Raw genomic sequence first — 8838 nt, forward strand, 5'->3', positions numbered from 1 at the left:
AAACCGCTCAAAATAGGCACAAGAGACAGAACAGCCCATGGGGAGGCACCTGTCCATGTAGAAATCCCGTCCCAACTTGAAACCCAGGAACCTGAGGGAATCTGGGTGCAGAGGAAGCAGGCGAAAAGCAGACTCCACGTCCAGCTTGGCCAGCAGAGCACCCAGGTCGCAGCCCTGAACCAAACGCAGAGCCTCATCAAAAGATTGATAACGCACTCTGCAAATGGATTCGGGGATGGCATATTTAACGGAACCCCCAGGCGGATGTGACAAATACTGAATGAGGAGGATCTTGCCCGGGACACTCTTGGGAACCACTCTAACGGGGGAGGTGCTAGAAGAACAATTGAGGGGCAGCATAGGGCTGCACATGCGACCCAAGCTAACCTCCACCTCCACCTTCTGCCTGACCACTTCCGGAAACTCGCGAGCAGATTTCAAATTCCTACGTGCAACCACGTGCACGGAATCCGAAATGGGCAGTCGGAAACCGAAACCGTCCCGCAAAAACTGAGCAGACGCCCTGTTGGGGTACAAACTAAGCCACCTAACCAGCGTGTGCACCCGAATAGGAGAACGCGCCTTACTTGTTACTTCCACCGGCCTCGGCCGTGGCGGAGGACTTTCTGCTCGCAGCCGAGGTGCAGTCGTTGGCCTGGTGACCGGCCCCGCAAACCTTGCAGGAGTGGCGAAAATGGCAGTTAAAGCCCCTTGCGCATTTTCCCTCATTAAACGCAAAACACTTGCCTTTCGCCCCCGAGCGTAAACTGGACACGCTAGGGGTGAGAGGCTTCTTACCCTGGGCATCCGCGGGGGGCCGGACTTGTTGGGTAACCTTGAGCCACACTCCCAATTCTTTGAAAGCCAGGGGTAACGTGGGGTTGCCGTCTTGATTACGCCGAATTTTTTTGTCGTATTCCCTCCAAGCATAACCCTTGCTCTTCAAATACATCTGATGCACCAAAAACAAATACATTAGGATATTCGGCAGGCCGAGAATCCGCATAAGAAGCCGCAAAAACTAAAAAACCCTGAAACCACTGATGAAAGTTACGGAAGGCGTTCTCCCCTATGCCGCCTGCCTTTTTAGCCTCATCAAAATCCTGACGCATGTCATCCGTAAGGGTGAACATGTCGACATACTTGCCCTTTCTAATCTTTTCCTTCATCCGTTTCCTAATGCCCCTCGTCACAGCGGTATTGGCGCAATGCACCATTTCCGTGAAACGCGGGGGATCAGAAGGAACCGCGGCCGCTGGCACTTTGTCTCTCTGAGATTCCTTAGCTACGCAGCGTGCTATAAGCCTAGCCAACTTACGCGAGCGCCTGGGAGAATTTGAGGATACACTAATGGAAGAGCTAGAAGAAGAACTAGAAAAACAAGGAGAAACAACAGCCTGCTCATCCGTACCGGAGGGACCCGTAACCCCATCAGCCACTTCCACCAGCGCCGCAACCGGCCCGCTCCTCGACCTGCGACCCCCTTCGCGGCGTAGACTCCGGACCCTCCGAACTCGCCAACACCTGTACAGAAGACTCCATGGACACAACAACAGCTGGTAAAACTGGCGAAGCAACAGGAGCCACAGATGGGGCTGGCAACTCTACACCGACACCTGGAGGAGGGCCCGGGTAGAGATGCGGGGCTGGGGGAACGAACTGGGGGTAGGACGCAGCGGCCGAAGGAGGGACACTGAGTGACGCCTGGTTTCTGACACAATAGGACGGTGGCACGAAGGGGGGGAACATATGCCGGACCCCAAGAACCCATTCGTGGGACTAGCAGAAACTGCCCCGGGGCAAAAGGAGACTGCCAAAACTGGTTGTCCGGGGACGACGTGGGGGTGCAGCCCCCAGCGTATGACCCAGGGAAAGCTGCAGGGGGAATGGAAAACTGAGGCCCGGTCAAGGACCAAGTGGGCTGGGCCCCCGACAACGAATCCGCAAAATAGGAAGAAAAAAGGGTCGCTGCAGCAACGGACACCCCATGCTGCAGCACCCCAGGGGGCACGGGAATCGGCCGGGACGCCGCGAATGGTTGCACCCAATGAGAAAGGGCCCCCTGCATACAGGGAAGGATGAACTGAGAAGGGCAGTGAGGCGGCCAGAGAGCCCCGTGCAGGCACCACCGGCAGCCCTCCAGAGTGTCCTGCCAGCGGCACCTGCGACACCTCAAATAAGGGGGGCGCAGGCAAACTCAGTCCCGGGGAGCCGGAAACAGCACCCCCTGTGGCCTCCCAATTGCAGACCCCCGTGGCATCCCCAACCAACAACGCGCACTGGGCCCCAGAAACCCCCCGTGTCTGCGCTGGCTGCAAGCCAGCTACCTGTGCTGGGCCTAGCCCCCCCGCATGGGGGGCCCTCATGTGCACCCTTATTAACAAACCCCTTTGGCCGCCGCACCAGCAACGGCCCGGACCCCCGTAAAGACACCCACCATTCCCTTTCAGCAGACCAGAGGCGCCGGGCCCAATGAGGGCGCCGCCACCGCCGGCCAGAGCCGCAGGTGGGGAGCAGCACCCAGGAGGAGAGGCCAGGCAAACCGGGACAGCTGCCGGAGTAGAAGCGGCCGGCAGGGCAGACCCCCGTGCACGTGCCCATCCCCCCGCCAGCGGCCACAGGAACTGACACCACGCACCTCCCGCCCGTCCGACGAGATGTAGGAAGTGAGCTAAGACGCGATGATGCAGGTGGGAGCAAGGAGGGGATGAGGGAGCCGCACGAGCATAAGTCCTCCCGTACCTAGCAGAAGAGAGCGGGTGTGCAGCCACAGCAAGATGCCGCGGGGGGGAGGGGGAGCGAAGCGACAAGAACGGGGCATTGCGCAGCACAAGGAGGGTAGGAAAAGGAAAAGATAATCTGAGGGAAACTGACTAGGAAGGACAGCAAAAGGGGGTGACAGCAGAGGAAAGGGCGCTAAATAAAACAAAGGGAAACAATGAATAAGCATACAGGTAGACTTCCAGCATTCCAAAAAATGGCAAGAGGAAGTCTGAGGCACATGACTGTGGATCAGAGCCGTAACTAGGTGTGTGCCGATGGTGCCTTGCCCACAGCGCAAATGCACTGAGGGTGCACCATCGAGCATCACACCTGCACGGACGCAGATTCACTGTTTTAGGCGGCGCCGCCGTCCGGCTGAAGCCGCTGCCGCCCAAACGACTGTGTCCTGCTGCTGAAGCCACCACCCGCCCGCCCGTGTCCTGGTGAAGCCGCCGCCCGCCTGTGTACAGCTTAAGACGCCGCTATTGCTGAGGTCCTGGCAGCACTGCGGCTGAGTTCTGTGAAGTGGACAAGAGGAGTCAGGAGCCGGCAACAGCACGTAAGTTCCTACATAGACACTACACTACACTACACTATATTACACTACACTTCACTACAGTACACTACACTACATTGCAGTATATTACACTACACTTCACTACAGTACACTACACTACACTACACCACAGAAAACTTCACTACACTACACCCTAAGGGTAGGTGGGGGGTGTAAGGGGGAAACTGCCTGCCGTACTGTGTTAAAGGGGGACTCTGCCTGCCATAATGTGTAAAAGGGGGACCTATCCAGCCGTAACGTGTAAAAGGTGGACTCTGCCTGCCGTAACGTGTAAAAGGTGGACTCTGCTGTATTGTGTAAAAGGGGACGCTGTCTGCCGTAATGTGTAATAAAGGGCACGCTGTCCGCTGTAATGTGTAAAAAGGAGGCGCTGTCTGCCATAATGTGTAAAAAAGGGGACTCTGTCTGCGTAATGTGTAAAAAGTAGTGATGAGCGAGGTTCGGTTTTACTCGGTTTTACTCGGTTTTACTCGGTTCTCAAAACGGCATCTTATTGGCTATCCAAAACACGTGACATCCGTGAGCCAATAAGATGCCGTTTTGAGAACCGAGTAAAACCGAGTAAAACCGAGTAAAACCGAATCCGCTCATCACTAGTAAAAAGGGGATGCTGTCTGCCGTAATGTGTAAAAAGGGGATGCTGTCTGCTGTAATGTGTAAAAAAGGGACTCTGCCGTAATGTGTAAAAAAGGGCACGCTGTCCGCTTTAATGTGTAAAAAGGAGGCGTTGTCTGCCATAATGTGTAAAAAAGGGGACTCTGTCTGCGTAATGTGTAAAAAGGGGACGCTGTCTGCCGTAATGTGTAAAAAAGAGGACTCTGTCTGCCGTAATGTGTAAAAAAGGGGACGCTGTCTGCCGCAATGTGTAAAAAGAGGACGCTGTCTACCGTAATGTGTAAAAAGGGGATGCTGTCTGCCGTAATGTGCAAGAAAGGGACTCTGTCTGCCGTAATGTGTAAAAAAGGGCACGCTGTCCGCTGTAATGTTAAAAAGGAGGCACTGTCTGCCGTAATGTGTAAAAAGGGGATGCTGTCTTCCGTAATGTGTAAGAAAGGGACTCTGTCTGCCGTAATGTGTAAAAAAGGGCACGCTGTCCGCTGTAATGTGTAAAAAGGAGGCGCTGTCTGCCGTAATGTGTAAAAAAGGGGACTCTGTCTGCCGTAATGTGTAAAAAGGGGACGCTGTCTGCCGTAATGTGTAAAAAGGGGACGCTGCCTGCCGTAATGTGTAAAAAAGGGACTCTGTCTGCCGTAATGTGTAAAAAAGGGGACGCTGTCTGCCGTAATGTGTAAAAAGAGGACCCTGTCTGCCGTAATGTGTAAAAAGGGGATGCTGTCTGCCGTAATGTGTAAGAAAGGGACTCTGTCTGCCATAATGTGTAAAAAAGAGCATGATGTCCGCTGTAATGTGTAAAAAGGAGGCGCTGTCTGCCGTTATATATGTGTAAAAAGGGGACTCTGTCTGCCGTGATGTGTAAAAAAGGGGACGCTGTCTGCCATAATGTGTAAAAAGAGGACGCTGTCTGCTGTAATGTGTAAAAAGGGGAGACTGTCTGCTGTAATGTGTAAAAAGGGGCTCTACCTGGTGTAGTGGCGCTACTGTGGGGTGTAATTTGAATAATGGAGACTACTGTGCACCATTATATGAATTGGTATTATTTTGTGGCCACACCCCTTTCCCGTGAAGCCACGCCCTTATATTTTTTGCACGCGCCTGCGGCGCGCACTGCCTTCAGTTTACGTTAAGGGGGGGCGCCGATGCCGTTTCTTGTACACAGCACTACAATGTCTAGTTACGGCACTGCTGTGGATTATATACTACCCTAAGCCTACACCCACCATTCCTGATTGACATACCAACACACCTATAGAAAAAACTACCAAGACCCTTGAAATCTACTTAGCAACTGCTTTGTCATTAACAACTAATCACAAAAAAATGGGGCTCTTAAATAGCCTCGAACTTAGTCAGTCCTCAGCTAGTCTAAACAAAGTTTGTGTACATACACACAATTCATTTATGTTTCATATACAGTACAGCTTATTCAGACAGCCTGAAGGTCATTTAATACAATATTTTTAATAACTTTGTGTATTAAACAAAGTTTGTGTACATTGAGCCATCAGAAAACAAAGGTTTCACTATCTCACTATCACTCAAAAAATTCTGTATTTCGGAATATTTGGATATGAGATACTCAACCTGTAGTAACAATTATTTGCACAGTGTTTTGTATTATTAAGAGTGATGCAGTTTATATTACCTGGGTTAGGTTACTAGGTGTGTGGTAGCTCCATGATCTGCATCTCAAAATCGTAAGTGGAAGAATTTTTTTTTTTTTTTTGCTGGTGTCAACAAAATTCTCCAGGCTTTTAATAAAACTGCATGGTAAAGGTAACAGTCGTCCTTCCTTTCACTATCTCCTTGTACATTCACGTGGTGTTGTGACAGTTGAGTTCAACAACAATAGCTTTTATTCTATCCTGGCTTTATAAAATAAATCCAATCATTGGTCAGTCAATAGAAGAGCAGAGGCAACCCAGTACTAGTGCTCTTGGTACTGCCAGTCAAAATACTTCTTCAACATCTACTAAAGGTGGTAAATTAAGGGGAAAGAAGGTGTACGAAAGGGCATCTTAACTTTAAAGAGCATTTCACAATGGTTAAGAAAATATTACCTCTAAATATGAGAATTTACTGCCGTGAAATTGCCAACATGCCATACACCACACACACTGGCAAGGACAGGCAGAAACCAGGGTGGTCCTGCTACTGCTGATTCGTGCAATAAAAGGCCTATAGCAAAAGTTAACACCAAACACAGTCAGGAATCTTCTGTAACCCTGCATTCAACACCTTCTTTCTCGGAGTCTACATGTGTCACCTTTAAAACAGGCAAATCAGTGCACAAAAAGAACACTAAGGCTGAAGAACAAACTTCACAAATCTCTCAGAGAGTCTTAAGGTGTCCTCGAGTGCTACAGTATGTCTGAGTCTGACATTTCTGATTCTGACACGTAATCGCAGAGCAGCCTACTTCCACCATTTCTGAACCCTCTGCAAATGTGAGGATAAGTAGTAGTAAAAGTAAGGATGGTAATGGTTTAAAGTCAGAATGGAAATTGAGAATGCTACTGTGGATGTGCAACAGGATGATGGAGATATTTGTGTATCTGATGCTAGAGGATGTTGATAATGAATGTGTTGAACAAGAAGAAGTTGATAAATTCAGGAGGAGGATGTTGTTTGTGACAAAGTTAGTCAGCCAGCAGTGGCAGCAGTTCTTGCCAGTGATGTTAAGAAGAAGGACATTGTCATGACTGGGCATAATACCAAATAGCCACCACTTTCGTTTGGAATCATTTTTACTGAAATCCTGACAACTGTATCTCAACTGGCAACTCCTTCACTATCAAACTTCTCATTAATAATCTGAGGTAGTCCTGTTGTTTCCTATTTACAAAGGGTAACTGATTATGCAGGGTTCCCAATTAGAACCTTTCTGAGCTAGCTCTGCTGCCGTTGCTGCTGGTTGTGGCACTTCATCCCAGAATGGAACCAAGAAGGCTAGTAGTTTCAAACAATTGACTGTAAAACAATCATTTTCAAGAGGAACCAAGTATGATAGCCACCATTCCTGTTGCACAGTGGTTCAATAAAGCCTGGACTGCTATGCGACAGTAGTTCCAGATCTGGGTCCAATATCCGCCATCAATGCATCTGGTTTAAGGGAATTAGTTGAGGTCATATGTCCCTACTACCAAATTTAATCTCAATTCCATATTACCAGAATAGCAATACCTCACCTGTACCGGGAAGTTAAACAAAAAGTTTTTATTTGCCTACAAAATGTCATTATACTGACTATACATTTACTGTAACTACAGATATGTGGACAAGCATATACTGGTCAACTTAAAGATTACATGACTGTGACAGCCCAATGGGTGGATGTATCACCTTCAGCGGCAGTATCTGACACACAATTTCAGCTCATTCACAGAAAGGATACTCTCATTCACAGGCACTTCACTAAATGGCATACAGTGCTAATCTGTTGGAAAAACTCAGGGATGCAATAGCAAAATGGCTGAACCTACCTCAAAATGGCTGAACCTACCTCACCAAATGATGAACCCTCCTCAGGATTTATAATTTCCGATAATGCAAATAATATTGTACTAGCGTTACGATTTGATGAATTTCAACACATATCATGTTTTGCACACAATATAAACCTGGGGGTAAATTTACTAAAATGGGACTTCTATTTAAGATGGGATGTTGCCCTTAGTAACTAATCAGATTCCAGGTATTATCTTCTAGAAGGTGCTAGATAAATGATAAGTAGAATCTGATTGGTTGCTATGGGCAACATCCCATCTTAAATAGAACTCCCATCTTAGTAAATTTACACACTGGTAGTTCAGCGTTTCCTAAAAAATTAGCTGAAAGTTTTGGACATTTTCAGCATTCAGCAACAATACAGTACATAACAGATTGCATCGGCTGCAAGAAACATTCCATTTGCTATGCCACTAACTGACACAAGAGGTACTTACCAGGTGGATTTGGACAGCAACAAGCCATGTAAGCATATATATCAGGGCATGAGATAGGGGGAATGTTATCTTAATTCAGCACAGTGGTGAATACTCTCCATTTTATGCAAACTACTGAAACCATATGAAATTGTAACCAATGAAGTGAGTTCAGACACAGGCAGCCTTGGTGAAGTGGTTCCCATAATTAAATTACTGGAAAAGCAGCTAGAGAAGCTGAAGGAAGAGATTAAACAACGTGATTCTGCTAAGTATGTTGGACCTGTAGATTAAGTTCTTTTTTTGCTTCACCAAGGCACAAGGTTGTGAAATATCTTGACCCGTTTACTGCATAAGGAGAGGCGGCGCCAGGATATGATCTCTTCTCTGCACACGTGACTGCTGACATCATTAACCTGGCAATATGCCAGGTCTTGATGCCTGTCTGATCAGGGTCTCATCCAGGTTGTATCCAGGTTGGAGCCGGCTAAAAAATTCCGGGTGTGACCCAGCATTTACATATAAAAGTGGTATAAATAAGTGCGCTTGACATGAATCTGAGTACAGTATTGATTCCACTATAGATTAAAAATTTGAGGTAAGTTTACCAGTACAATGGCCGTAAATATGTTCACTGTATAATTCGTAATTGGCATGGATTTGAATTTGTGTTGTAAAATTTACTAGTCATGTTTGCCCAATATAGTTTGCATTTGCTCTTCGGAGATCAGATTCAAGGTTGGTGATTCGCAATGTGCATTTTATGCAGACAGAATTAGAGCTTCAGTCGGCAAAAAGATCAAATGAATAATAACAACAACAACAACAACAGCAACAACAACACAGAGTATTACGTTAGACATGTGTGGTTATCTTTAGGGGAGGCAGTCATCTATCCAGTTGTATAACCTAGACCAGGGATGCATGTGAGACAAAGTTATATACTGTATATTGGAA

Source organism: Pseudophryne corroboree, chromosome 7 (genome assembly GCF_028390025.1).
Source record: "Pseudophryne corroboree isolate aPseCor3 chromosome 7, aPseCor3.hap2, whole genome shotgun sequence".
In the NCBI taxonomy this organism is placed as follows: domain Eukaryota; kingdom Metazoa; phylum Chordata; class Amphibia; order Anura; family Myobatrachidae; genus Pseudophryne; species Pseudophryne corroboree.